Source organism: Orcinus orca, chromosome 5, assembly GCF_937001465.1.
Source record: "Orcinus orca chromosome 5, mOrcOrc1.1, whole genome shotgun sequence".
Classification (NCBI taxonomy): Eukaryota; Metazoa; Chordata; class Mammalia; order Artiodactyla; family Delphinidae; genus Orcinus; species Orcinus orca.
In genome coordinates, this window is record NC_064563.1 from 94,824,950 (window position 1) to 94,840,362 (window position 15,413).

At 37.3% G+C, this 15,413-nt stretch overlaps 1 protein-coding gene across 16 annotated transcripts in view; it reads right to left on the minus strand.

The window, feature by feature from the left end:
* The window catches only part of BBX (BBX high mobility group box domain containing), a 280,623-nt gene that overhangs the window by 123,827 nt on the left and 141,383 nt on the right, over positions 1 to 15,413 (minus strand). For 2 of the 16 annotated variants that reach the window (XM_033432229.2, XM_033432228.2), the window contains one exon: positions 14,731 to 14,848. The exons of 13 other annotated variants lie outside the window; for them this stretch is intronic. The gene's annotated coding sequence lies outside the window, so the exon portion shown is untranslated. Of the gene's footprint in view, positions 1 to 238; positions 337 to 14,730; positions 14,849 to 15,413 lie in introns of those variants that run through there. One more of the 16 variants, XM_033432233.2, reaches the window with a different exon arrangement.

Here is a 15,413-nt window from a genome sequence, read left to right on the forward strand (position 1 = left end):
TTTCTATTTGTGGTGATGAATGTTAACTAGACTTATTGTGATAATAAGCATTTTACTACATATACATACACACACTTATATATTGAATCATGTTGTACACCTGAAACTAATATAATACTGTATCTCAATAAAATAGACAGCTACTCTATATGAGGAAACAGCCATCCCTTACAGCATTTCCTCACCAATTAGTAATCTGAGCTGGTGGATAACATATAACTTTTTTTAAAAAACACACCTCTGACTGATAATATTGATTTTATATCTCAAGTTGAACCTCTGCCACCATCACAGAGAATAAAAAAGGGCCCAGTTATCTTCTAAGTGTTCCAGGACCTGTAACAACAGCATACATAAGCTAGAAAGGAGATCCAATTTAACATCCTTTTATCATTCACTTCAGTTGATAACAATAAAATATTAGCATCATTATATGAGGACAGTAATTACTATTACATCTGCTCTACACTATATGAAAACAAATTCACTTGGTCTAAATACACTATATCTGGTATTTAGAAATCAGCAGGGTTTCCAGCAAAGCCTTTGTACAAGCTGCAAAGGCCCTGGTTTACCATTAGAGGTGGCAGAAACACAAGTTATGACCAATTAAAATGAAATTAATGAAAAGAATTAAAGTGATATAAACACATAACTGAGGTAAAGTAGAAGGCTGAGGTACCTAAGTGTTCATAGTTTTAGTATGTGATAATTCAGATAACAGTTTAGGGGTAAACAGATGAATTCCATATCTATCTAAATTTTCCTAGTTATAGATGCAATATTTTGCCTTTGGAAGCAGTCTCTATAAATATTTTTAAAAGCTTCTAATTATCTAGATATTTTCAGACTCCCACATTGTAAAACAGAAATGACTAACTTATTTGGAGAGCATCACACTCACTGATGAAAAGTTTTGACTCAGAAAAGAGTTGTTCACAAGTTGTATCTGACATCTTTAGGAAAATTTTGCATGTTTTACTACTGTTCCTGGGTGTCATATTTAATTTATAGTATAATTTCTGTTTAAGGAGCTACTCTTCTAAAAATGAGACGCTTCCTTTTATAGAATTGACAGGGACTGCAAATCCAAAATCCAATCCTTGGAGGTCACTGTGTCCTCCAATTTACAGATGAGGAAAAAACAAGATCCACAGGGGTCAAAGGTTAGATCAAGTTCACCAAATAACTTAGTGGCAGAGTGAAAATACAGGTCTCTTAATCACAAAATTAGAACCCTTTCCACTATCTCACACTGCCTTTTTATTCTTCCTCAAACAGAAATGGAATGTTTCCATTAAATTCTTCTTAAAGTACTACAGTTTCACTTTTAATCTAAAAGGTCCACATGGGGACCTCCCTGGCGGCGCTGTGGTTAAGAATCAACCTGCCAATGCAAGGGACATGGGTTCGATCCCTGGTCTGGGAAGATCCCACATGCCACGGAGCAACTAAGCCCGTGCACCACAACTACTGAGCCTGCGCTCTAGAGCCTACGAGCCACAACTACTGAAGCCCGGGCGCCTAGAGCCCGTGCTCCGCAACAGGAGAAGCCACCGCAATGAGAAGCCTGCGTACTACAACCAAGACTAGCCCCCACTCGCCACAACTAGAGAAAGCCCGCGCACAGCAACAAAGACCCAACGCAGCCAAAAATAAATAAAAATTAAATCTTAAAAATAAATAAATAAATAATAAAATTTAAAAACTAAAATAAAAGGTCCACATGGTAAATGCTGCCCAGATGTGCATGAAGGGCAAATAGGAGTGTTAGAGCTGTGAGTTTCTTCATAATCATCAAAGAAAATATAGCGGGATGGGCGCAAAGCAGCTTCTGTGGAGAAATTTACATCAGTGATTTTGAAGAGGGGACCAAGAGACCAGGGAGCAGACCCAGCAGTTATTAAAGTGGGAACCGTTATTGTTTACTGAGAGGGTAGAAGGAGCTGCCTCTCTGCCTCTGCTCCCCACTGGCATGGTCCTTAAACTTTCAACAGCTGGGGAGATACCATTTCCTCAACAGGTGCTCAAAAAGTGATAGTTGAGAAACAGAAGTTCGCAGGGTAAACAGAAGTGCACAGGCTAACATATTACTTAAGAAAAGCTCTGATTTCCCTCAAAACTGCTATTTTTTACCTCTCATACCTCAAAAAGTAAGTATATACACACCACACATTCTTTCAGCTCTGAATCAGTTGCAGTTTCCAGGGTCTGAAACTTTTATCTGTGGTCTTCCTGTCAGATTTGGAGAAAGTGACACTTCTCTTTAACTTCTAATCTACAGTTAAAAGTGTCCTTTTTGTTACTACTTTAATATTTATTCCTTAGTACTCATAGGGCCATATTCCTGACACAGTAAATACACACTAAGTGAAAGTCTGGGGGAAAAAAAAAACAAAAAAAAACACGTGGATTCAAATACTGACTCTAAGCAGGGGCATGCCTTGGCTAAATGACCTAACCTCTGAATCTCTGGTTGCTCTATCTGTCTCTGGAGAGGCCCATCTAGCTCTACATTATTTTAAGGCTCTATTTCTTGAGAACACTCTACAATAGACTTCAACACAACAAAACCTATCTGGCCTGTCTCTAACATTACGTCTTCAGCAAAGGCTTTAAACAGAAGTCTGAGGAGTGTAGTGATAGGACCAAATCTAAAAGGGGTTCTTTGTAGCTTATAAGTGAATTGCTTTTGAGAAAGCCTCTGTCGACATCTTACTTTGGCTCCTCCTCTATACAAACTGCTGTGGGAGCCTAAGAAAAGCAGCTTTCAAATGTGCAAGTGCATAGATTTGGTGTTGCTGCCGCCAGGCTGCAACGGCTGCCAGAGGACCAGAGTGAGTCAAAGCAATTCTACACATCGCAGGCCTCAAGGTCTTCCCTTTACTTGGCAAACTATACACTGGGATCAGTCATCCAGCTAAATGTCAAGAGTCCCAAAGTCATTACTGGTGCAAAGGGTTCCAGTCTGAAACTTCCAAAATGATATAACTTAAATCATTACAAAGGAGATCTTTTTATGTTACTACAAACTTAGACTAATTTGTGAAAAATTAAAAGGGTAGTGAGACCATGACTCAGGAATTACATGATGTATGTGTTTGGAAGAACATTCACATACACCTTTTCTGGATCAAAGGTATTACTGGCATGTATTAAAAGAATCAAATAGAATCAACAGGAACCATTTTTAATGCTACTTACACAGTCTGAGAATTCTCAAAGATATTTACATCTGAATGCCTCATTTTCAGGCTCCTGTAACACTTGTTTCCAACTTTTAAGGCAATTATAGATGATCTACTTACAGGCTCTTTTCCCTTGAAAAATGTATCTCCGTAAGTATTATTAATGGTTTCGGTCAAAATACATCATATGTAAGCTTGAATGCACTTTATTTTTTCGAAAGGGAGAAGAATTAACTTTACTTTTGTGGTCACACCCCTCTGTAAAAAGTAGTTCATTTCTACCCTCCAACATAAATGAAACACTTGAAGGCTATCACTGAAGACAGCTCCTCTTCTACAGACACTGTTCTATGAGACTTTTCACTGTTCTAGATGAAAATAAACTATCAAATGAAAAAAGGTCTACATGTTTAGATATTAAGAAATGCATTTCTATCAAATAGGCTTCTTAATTTTGAAAGTAATTCTGCATGTAATATGTTACACTAAATTTTGAAAAAATATACAGTAGACAAACATCCTGAGTAAGAGATATTTCTAAGAAAAAATTTTGAAATAGGTCTTACTAATAATCTGTTCTCTTATCAAAGAACAATTTGTAAAAAGGAAAATCTTATTATAAAGGAGACACACTTTGATCTTAATCTTAATCTTCTTTCTCCAACAGCCTGACAATTTTTAAACTTTTGGCTATACTCTTAATTTGGGGAAGAAACTACACAACTCAGTTAAAGAGGAAATGAATAAAACAATTCTTATGGTTTGGAGAGGTGGGGAATGGATGGGTAATGAAGCAAAAATGCTGGGGGTTTGAAAGAAATGTAGAATAAAAGTTTATTATAAACAGATTTTAAATGGCCATTTTATCAGAAATTGAACTTTTTGACAGGATATAAAAACTCACTATCTTACTCCAAGAAAAACCTTTTCTTGAATCAAACAAATCTCACTGTTACTGAATCCCACACAAAGTTGTGTTACTATGTAACTCCTTGCATCACTTCTGTAAGGAATATTTTCTCTACCAACTTGCTCTTTTCTTCCTCATCAAAATTCTGCTAAAAACATAATGAATGTGGAACTCCTTCTCTTATTAACCTCAATAACCTGATTTAGGAATACTCATACTTATTTCGAATTCCTACTTTGTTCTTCATTCAAAATCACAGATTTCTAGAGTTAGAACAAACTTTAAAGATTATCCGTTCAACCGTGAAAGAGGAGGAAATTCAGGTCCAAATGAAGAAATTTGCTCAAGGTCCCAGAACTTGCTCAAGGTGAAAGAGCTGGGACTAGTAACAAAGTCATCCCTGGGATTAATTTTTCATTTTCATTCATCACTGAGGAAGTTGAAAAGGCAACATATAATAATAACTAAAAGTTTATTCATTTTATATTTTTTAAAACAAGAAAGCAAATCATTGACACTTTCCACAAAGTATAAAAATTTATTTTCATTAAATTTCATGTCATTGTGCTTTCCTGGTGGCGCAGTGGTTAAGAACCCACCTGCCAATGCAGGGTACATGGGTTTGAGCCCTGGTCCGGGAAGATCCCACATGCTGCGGAGCAACTAAGCCCGTGCGCCACAACTACTGAGCCTACGCTCTAGAGCCCACGAGCCACAACTACTGAGCCCGCGTGCCACAACTACTGAAACCTATGCAGCTGGAACCCATGCTCCACAACAAGAGAAGCCACCGCAATGAGAAGCCTGCGCACAGCAACGAAGAGTAGCCCCTACTCGCTGCAACTAGAGAAAGCCCGCACACAGCAACAAAGACGCAACACAGCCAAAAATAAAAATAAATAAATTTAAAAAAAAATTCACGTCGTTAAATTTGTTTCATTAAAATGATCAACAGCCATTCAACATTCAAAACAAATGCATCCACTGCCTTGCCAACCATCTTGAAAAAAAGGCAAAACAATATATGAGAACTAAAAAGGAATTCAGACCTATGAGAAAATTCATAAGATCATAATATTATCTTGGAGAGGTTTGATTAACTCACCATACCATATTCCAACAGACGACAGAACTTAGTAAAAAAAAAAAAATACCATTGTCTCTATTCTTCCACTGTGTAGCTGCTTTTTACACCACCCCCTACTTCAACCTCTAAATGATTCACACCTTACACTGAGGGTATATCCTATCTCAAGGAACTAGTGACAGTACAGCACATCACAAATTCAAAAACACTGTAAATGTTCCATGAAGTTTTTACCTGGACTACACAACATTTTCAACCTAGGTTTTTTCCATGAAATGCCACATTCAACTATGCTTGAAAACTGCAATCATATTATCCTAGATCTTCTTTAACTTAAAATACCATTTTGCATCATATGTCTCTATAAAGTAGCTAGGACCTTTCTACTAATAGGTCAAATCTTCCCAATACTTACTTTTCAAATTGTAATTTCAGAATAAGAACAATCTTTCTTATATAACCTGAACTAAGAATTATGTAAGAATACATAAAATAATTAATGCACTTATTTTACACTTGAGGAGCTAAGCTGAAGAGATCCTTAAGGTTTCACATAAATAACTCTAAGACATCTGCTCTACGTCTCAATTCAACATTCCAGACATAAGATTACATTTCATCTAAAAGTCATCAGGCAGGAGGCAGCATTTCCAATTTGCCACGTTTTAATAATGAGTTTTGTCAATGGTCATAATTTGGTGTTTAGAGCTTTTCCCAACCATGTTAATTTTTCTGTGCCTATCAGGGATGAACAGTCACAAGTGAAAACTTTGAAGATATATGATTTTCAAGACAAGGATCTCAGAAAACAGAATCATAAAAGTAACCTGGATTTCTAATTGAAATACAATTTATTCTTTTAATACACTCTTCCATTGTGAATATTTAGTTATGCCAGAGACTTATCAACACTCTTTCTCCCTAAGTATTTACAGCAAGTCTCTCAAGTAGACAATCAGTTTGCAGTCCGAGATGGATCTAATAAGATGTGTGAATAGTTTTACACCACTGCACTCAATTTTACAGTTCCTAAAAGTCTTTGGGGATATCATTCTCAATATATATTGTTTCCGGTTTTGTCCATTTCATTCTTTGGATCGATTTTCTCTGGTGAACTAGAGCATTCATCGCTTTTTTACCAAACAGCACACACACAAAATTACAGTTTTCTTCCATCTTGTGAACAGTATTGAGATATATCCCTTGTCATGTCAACCTTGAGATGAAGATTCAATGTTTTCCTTTGAGGGTCAAAGAAATAATTCAAGAGAAAAATAGTAAGCATATTATCACTTAAGACTTCTTATTAACAGTCTCATTGGTGTTTACACTCAAATTTGTCCAAATTTTAATATGAGATTACACTACATATGAATTTCAAGACTTCAAGTTACAGACAGAAGTTCTTATTACAGCAGCCAAAACCTAATCTGAATGCTTATTTTTATTTCTTTATACTACCCAAATCAAAGAACTTTTTGTTGGGCAACTGTAGACACTCAGCGGAGTCAATGAACATATTTCAGACAGCCGCTTCTTGTCTGTGAACCTAGAACTATTTCTGCTGAATGAAATGCAGGTTATACAGAGAGAAAAATTAGGATTCCCCCACCCAAAAAAAAAGCCTCCACTTAGCACAGCTGGAGGATGAAACAGCAAATGAAATATATATGTAAATCTCATTTAACTAGAAAGCAACTAACCGATATTCCTTGATTGACCACATGGGCCAGGAGGGGGTAACCTTTTAGAAAAAGCCAGGAATTATATAAACAAGCAAACATCAGCTTAAAAAACAAAAACAAACAAACAAAAAAACAACCTTCCAGAATGTCTTAGGCAGGAGGTGGAGCGGTTGTTGGTGTTGGTAGTGGGCAATTCACTAGATGTCTGTACCACATACTTCTTCAAACCTCCCACCTCTTCTACATACTATAAATATTTAAAACTGTGAAATAAGTGTTAATCATTAGAGTGATGACACCAAGCTCATCTTCCCATTAAAAAATAAGCTTCACTTACTATTAATAAGAAATTCAGTTGTGTACTAACATTTCTACAATGATTTTATTTACAAATATTAAAACTTCTCTAGCTTTCAATGAGTAAGAAAAATTAACCAAAACATTCTTTTCTAAACAACTGTTCCAGTTTATCCTATAAATTTTATTCTAGGAAACTGGGACACTGATTTCATTCACTATACACCAAAATTACTACTTGGTAGGAAATATCTCTTCCTATTTATTCTAAATTGATATAAACTATATCACTGACCCAAATTTTGTCAATTGACATTTTTCTCTAAATTATCAGAAAAGAGCATTTTTCTCAAATGCTGTGATTGAGAAATAGCTAAGTCTAACATATAACACCTTTATCAAACTCAAATTCAGGTGTACTGACATACATACAATTATGTGTATATGAATATCATCCTAATTTGGATCCATTTAATAATTCCTAAGAAAGGAGTCTATGACAAATCAACTAAGGAATAAAAAGTTCATCTGTTCCCCATTTCATGGTTCATGAGTCAGAGCAAGGGAGTAGGAAAGGCTTGGACTTGGCAGCCAGATAGGCCTGGCTATGAATTTTTACCACTACCAGTTGTCTAATTTAAGGGCCTCTCTGTTCACTCATCTATAAAAGTAGGCTAGTAGCTACTTCACAGGATGGTAAGAATGGAAACAGATAGTACAGAAAATCCCTTTTAGAATGCCTCACATATGCTGCCTTAAATATTTACTTGTAAAAAAACAGCATGACAGGATGTATTTTCTTTTTTTTTTCAAGCCCTCTGGCACCCCTCACCCCAAGAGATGCTTACGTAACTTCTAAGTGATCATCTCCATTTCCAAACTAATCTGTATCAGTAGATTTATTCAGAGTCATGCTTTAAGCCTTTCATTCTCTGAATCCAAACTCTGTGGGACTTCACAGTCTAGTCCCAGAATTTAATTCCTCAGATAGGCATTCCACATCATTTTTTGTGCCCTCCCTGCCTCACCCCAACTCTCGCCAAAATCTGGCCCCAAACTTCCATTGCCTTTCTCTGTATCCAATACCCCAGAAGGTGTATTCAAGGCCCAGCTTCCTGCGTTTGAGTACTTCCTTGCCTCTTTTTATTTGCCCAGGGATCCCTTATTTAAAATGCCCCTTTCTCTCTTCCTCTCCATGCAGGTGGAAATAACAGCCCCTTCCTCCAAATTTCTTAGTTCCCTACAGCATGAGATATAAACTTCCTTGTGACCCTCTTCTGTTATTGGCTTGAATGATTATTTTACATCTGTTACTCTTAGCCTCTTATCGTTTTACCTCCACTACAGACACATCCACAGCACCATCATCGGTAGCCTCTTAACCACAGACAGTGAGTCTTACACAGAGTCCCCCATTGAAAATGATAGGCTTAAATCCTGTAAGATAAACTGGTCCAGGTTCATCCTACTCATAATTGTAAACTCTAAATGGAGGAGGGGGATGAGGAAGGGTGGGTATCCCTATGGGTCTTTGAAGTCCCCAGAAAAATGTAAAGGGAGAAACAGGAGAACGCAACCCCACTGCGATTTCACCATCCTTACTAGGTACAAAGAGTAAAAGAGCCAGAACCTCTGAACGAAAACTGTCTTTGAAATTATTTAAATGCAAATAATTTTACACAGACCCACCAAAAAAATCTCTGGCACATTTTTTAAAGTTTGAAGGAAAAAGAAACAATCCTTGAGTAAGCTCCAGTAAGAGCAGAAGAAAGGCTGTCTTGATGAGCTTTAATCTCGAGAGAACAGCTGACTGGATGATTCCATTCAGTGAAAAATCAGACTCACTCACTCTTGCCCTGGCACTGAGATCTAGACGTTCTCTGACTCGAGAGTTCCAGGGCACGGACTTCCCTAGGTCCAGAGAGGTCCTTCACAGTTGACAGGGTACTAATTGACGAACACAAATCCTGTGTTTACAGGGCAGCTTGAAACTCACAGAAAGTAACACTGCCATCTACCCAGTGTAAGGGCTAAGTAACAGAAATTATTATAAATGGATGAAAACAGCAGCCAAGATTCTCCTAAGCGCAAAACAGACCTTAACCAAAGAGCAATGATGCCATCATTCAAACAAGACACCGTGTGTGGCTAGCACAGGGAAAGGGAGTGAAGTATCCGCCAGCAAAGCACAAAAGAAATGTACAGAATCTGAGGGAGATTTTGCAGGGGAAACAGTCTGGCACAGACACAGAAGAATACCATATTTAGTGATCTTTAACATTACGGTGCCCGGGTGAGCTTCCTAGGAGTCCCAATCCCTCAAAACAATTGTCAGTATTAAGGTGCTGCTGCTCTGCTTTCTGTTCTATTGCTTTTATTTTAAAAAAAAGAAAAGAGGGGCTTCCCTGGTGGCGCAGTGGTTGAGAGTCCGCCTGCCGATGCAGGGGACACGGGTTCGTGCCCGGTCCGGGAAGGTCCCACATGCCGTGAAGCAGCTGGGCCCATGAGCCATGGCCGCTGGGCCTGTGCGTCCGGAGCCTGTGCTCCGCAACGGGAGAGGCCACAGCAGTGAGAGGCCCGTGTACCGCAAAAAAAAAAAAAAGAAAGAAAAGAATCAGTGATTTATTATTCAGATTTAATACAACCTAGTCAGCCTTTCAGAAATGTAGATTTTGCAACTAAGATAATGAATGGAAATTAACTTCAGGAAAACAGACTCATTCCTCACTTCTTTTTCCTCAAAATTACAGACCCATTTGAACATTTCACTGTTTTCTTATCCAGATACAAACTCCCACACAAAATGAATATTGCTATTCTAGCAACACCTAAATTTGAATGAAGTTATTCAGAACTATTTTAAAAAAGATGCTTTTTAGTAATACAGATAAATCTGTATTTTGTATAATTACATGAGTAATTACATAAAGCTCAACTTTGACCTTACTGTTGTATGTATTACTATCTTTGCCGTATAAAAAATATAAACCAAGAGTAAAAATTAAATGTGCAGTTCAAAATTTAGCATTTAAAAATTCCTCTTCCAAGTTAATACCATTCAGTGGAAAATCTGTAATAAATGCATTTCCTAGTTTCTACCAAAGGAAAATTTTGTATCACTTGTTTATATATATTTATAAATTTTCTACTGTATTTAAACATGATCCAACTTATTAACACAATGGTGCATTTTTAATATTTGCTGCAACTTAGTCATTAGAGAATATATGGTTCTTTTTCAAAAGACATTAAACTAAAATACTAAATGACTAGGTTTTCAGACGCACTTTCAAGTCTGTCTAAATTAAAATACTAAGTGAATTAGTATTACAAAAGAAACTTATAACTGATAAGTTAAAATATTAATGTGAACATTTAATAGGTCAAGCCTTTTACATTAACCAAAGTCACAATATAAAGGCAGTTAGAGTGAGCATAAAAGGATGTTTCTCTCCATGTATTCCTGAGGAACAAACAGTAATCTGCTCTAGAGATAGGATGGTATTAACTGCTTCTTTCAGAACAGAACATTTGGTGTAATATGGTTTTGTAGAGTTCTGTGAAGGAAGCGGTTAGGAGGAGTGAATTATCACCGGTAGCCTGGATTCTGGGTCCTCATGGCAGGATTGCACAGTAAATCTCCAGTGTTTCGTGTGTACTGAGGCTGGAGGTGAGTTTGGAGGTTAACGACTGGTCTTTCACTGAGTACTTTAACATTAAAAACAAAAAAAACCTAAAAAGATTTTTTAAATCCCATTTAGAATTAAGTTAATGTTATTAAAAATAGATCCTCATTTTAAAAGTTTTCTCCCTTTTTCATTTGTTTTTTTAGTTACAAAACTTTTCGCTTGCCTTACTCTCTTATTAACCTAAAATTTGCCTGACTTCCATGGGATTTTTCACAAAGCAGATCCATAATATCTTGACAAGATTCGATTATTCTGTGTCCCTTAATGAAAGAAAGAGCCTCCTTAATCTTGGTTAATGCTCAGATAGACAGCTCTCTGGCCAGGACCCTCAGGAGTGATTGGGCAGTGTTTACAATTTACAGAAAGTTAAGACAGTTTGTGGCCCTTGCCCCATGTAGTCTGCTCTCTGGCTTCTTTTGCCTCTAATCCAGAGTTCAGCGGTACTCACAAAATGAATTCTGGACAAGTAACAGGTTCAGGAAACACTAGTCATGTGCAAATCCGAAGAGTCAGATAACTCCTTGAAAGGGGTTAGAGCACAAATCTATCTTAGAGTGAGAGTCCCTGCAACAGCTATAGGAAGGCAGCGAGCGAAGGAGTTCAGGTCTCACTCGCCATTTACCTTGGGTTGAGGAGTTCCTAGCAGAGAAACCACAGGAGAAAGGAACGGGCAACTTGCCTTTAGCACCAGATAAAGACAGACCCATAGACTTCAAGGATCCACAACAGTTAAAACCGAAAGTTAAAACCAACACTGACTCAAAGATGGTAGCTGGCAAGTGAAAGGAGACATGGAGCTAGGTGGTACAGCAAGTAGCAAAGGGAGGATGCACTGCCCCACTCACAGCTGAGGGGCTGGTGGGGGGGGGCGGGGGAGGAAGAGGCCAGGACTCAAGGTTTTGCGCTGAACAATGCCTGGGCTGCCTGGTGAAAGAAATTGAGAAGCCAAAGGAATTCATTAAATTCATTATCCTTTCTCAAAGAAAGATAAATCTATTCTTTCCCCAGAACAAATCAAAGCTAAATAACATGAAGGGAAGTTCGATGTATGCCCCACTTGCTACGGTTATGAGAGACAGTAACTGGCAGGTTGCTGTGACATAGCCCGGTAAGGTAGATGGATTCAGGTTTTGGTAGTGGTGCCCAGACATCCCATGAGAAACTGTATTTCATTTCCATTGAAGATAAAATACAAAAAGGTTGGAGTCAAAAGGGTTCTTACAGATCACTGTTCTACCACTCTCATTTTGCAAAAACCCAGAGTGAAGCTCAAGAAGAAATGACTACTTATGGTTTACAAAGCTACCCACAGGCAGAACTGTTTATAGTATGCATGATTTTTGCCCACTGCTTTTAGGGTAATTATTATTGCTGAGCTGGGAAAAGGCATTTCCGTCCTTACTACATTTACGTCTTTCCTTTCTTCATTCAATAAACATCAATTGATTAATAAGTACTAGGCACTACACCAGAACCTGGAAGACTCCCCTGGAAAACCTCAGAAAATGAATGTGGTAGATAGTGGTACCAAGTTTGACAACAGGCAAAACACTGAAGTCAGTCAACTAAAATCACAGACCATCAAGTACAAAGTACCAAGTTAGGAGGAACTGTGATATGAAAATTGGAATGGATTGTGCAAGTATAATCAGATACCAAAAGAACCAATGGCTGAGAAAAACAGAAGTAGGTGAAGGACAGAAAAGGGGAAAGAGTGGCAAATAGAAGTTGTCATTTACTCGAGCTTTTGGGACTTTTGCAACACAGAACAAAACACAGGTTGCAAACAGTCCTCTGTAGGTCACTCCTTCTCTATCTCAATTCAAATTAAGGAAAAAAGAAATCAGTAAAAGATGTGTACATTTCTCTGCCCAAACTATCTTTAGAAGGCAGGAATAGCTGACAACTTTCGTTTAACATGAGAACATTACATTATTATGATGTAGTTTTCCTGGGAGAAAACACTTAGCTAGCAAACATACCCAGCTATTTCAGGATGTCTGGACTTAACTGGGTTTGAGAAAAGGTGTGAGTGACAACTGGAAAACTAAGAAATAACAAGCAGCTGCTGCAAAGGATGAAACTAATTTTTAAAAGGTCATCAGGATTATTGCTAAAATGGTGTTACAGGCAATTTACAAAATTATTTTTTTAAAAATCTAGTCATTTTAAAGAACTATATAAGAGATATAGAATGAGAACACTTATACTCAGCTAGAGGGAGGATTAAGATGTAACAAGTTCTATGTAAATCCATTTGCCATGATCCTACAGAGTTTGAGGTTGGGTTGACGTAGCATTTCTACCCATGAACATATATCCTAGAGTGCATAAAGAGGCATGAATAGGACTCTCAAGACTTTTTCCTTTGCAGTTTTATCTCCCATAACAAAAACTGGAGACAATCTAAATAGCCATCCAAAGAAAGTGGATAAATAAATTGTGGTATTTTCATACAATGAAATACAACTGTGATCATAAATGAATTACAGGTATAAGAAAGGATGAATCTCTCAAACATGCTGAGTGGCAAAATAGGTGTTGCAAAAGAAAACATATAGTATTAATATTTATATAAAATTCAAAAACAAGCAAAACTTAATGTAGGGGATACATAAAACGTGGGGAAAAACTATAAAGGAAAACATGGAATTAATAAACTCAACATTCAGGATTGTGGTGGTAGTTAAAGAGAGGTGATGGAATCTGGGCCAGGCATAGCTCTATTTCCTAAGTTAGTGGTAGGTACTCAGTTATTCATGTTAATGTTATTCTTTGTATCTTATTCACATGTTATAAATACTCCTTGTATATATAGCATTTTCTAAATACTATGAGGTTTACTTCTATTTTTAAAAAGCTCTCAGAAATAACACTATATTTAACAAACTATTTTAAAGGTACGTTTTAAGTATCTGCAAGTAACAAGTACCTAGCACACACTCAGGACTTTATAAAATTATCTCTTTTAATTCACAGAGCAACTCTCTGAGGTAAACATTTTCATTTTACATAGGAGGAAACTGAGATGTCTGTTACATAGATTGCCCAACATTACATAGCTAGCAGCGGTAGAATTCAAACCATATCCAACTCTGAAAACCATGGTGCGCCCGTAGGTAGGACTATCTAAAATACAACAGCACAGATAAATTTCCAACATAAACACAAAACTGACTTGTTATACTGAAGTTTACTATTTTAATTCATCTTAGCATTTATAATGCAACCCTAGATCATATTCTAATACTGACAGTCTGTATTAACTTTATGTCACAGTACCTCATTATTACTTCATAATCACAATTTACTGTTAAACTCTATAAATTCTAAAACTGGCAACAGATACCAAGTATGTTTATGGAAATTCTCAATTTGGCTGTACTTCTTTTCATAACTTGACTTCCTCTAGGACTGGAAGTTTAAGGAAAGTTAGCTGCTGGTAGGCTGAAACACAGCATTCTCATTTCACTGCCCTCCCATCAGGGACTCGTTCGCAAGCAAGCAAACAGGCTTGCCAAGTGAGAAATTACTCACTTCCACCCTCTTTTTCCTCATCTTTCTTCCAATAATACTTCAAAACCTAATTTTAAACTCATGCAGGAAACCTGATTAATACCACCTGCTTTTCTCTACTCCATTAACTCTGGGCCTCTTTGGCACACATACAACACACTCACTTATATAATTATTTGTCAGCTTTGTACTTCGGTGTTGTTTTCATTTGCATGTGTGTCCAGCCTGCAAGAGCCACTGAAAAGTGTTTACAAGTTTATTGCTTCTGAGCTATGCCCTAACTCATTCTTCTTTGCCCAAAGCACCATCAACTGTGCTCCGTAAACAGTAGTCACTTAATAAATGCTGATTGACTTACTACAGCAGAACAATTCGCCTCTGGTATTTCTCAATGTCCCAGTGACTCCTCCACATCTACAAACATGCTGGAGATGATACCAGGTACCGTTAGAGGCTTGGGGTCTTCCTGAGGGTGCCTGGGACAAGAAAAACACAGAGAGAGACCAAAGACAGTCAGGAGAAACACAGAGAGAGGGAACATGGAAATAAACAGAGGACAGAACAGAGTGAGAGGAGTCAAAGAGTCAGGAGTTACGAGAGACACTCAGAGACAGGGAAGAGGTCAGCAATCCAAACTTGGGTTTTAGGTTGGAAACCACATTTTTGGTATTATTGACTCCTATTATAGGTGCATTCATGTTACTAAATTTATGATATAACTGACCACTTCAAGGTTATTTCTAAGGTTTTTCTGAGCTTGTAACTTTATCTATTAAAATTCATCTTTATGTGGTAGCATCTTTGGAGACCTACACACAGATACAAACATGATTCTCCTATTAACCCAGCTGTAAATAAGGAAATATTTTTCTAATTCTTCAGTTTAGAAACTGGTTACTTCAGAGAGGTAATGTGACTTGCCCAAGGTCACAAGCAAGAATATGATCATTGGGGCCCCAAATCTTCTGATTCCGAACTCCAGTGCCTTTTCTGATGTCCTATGTTCTCTATTAGAAATGAATCATATATAAATCCAAACTG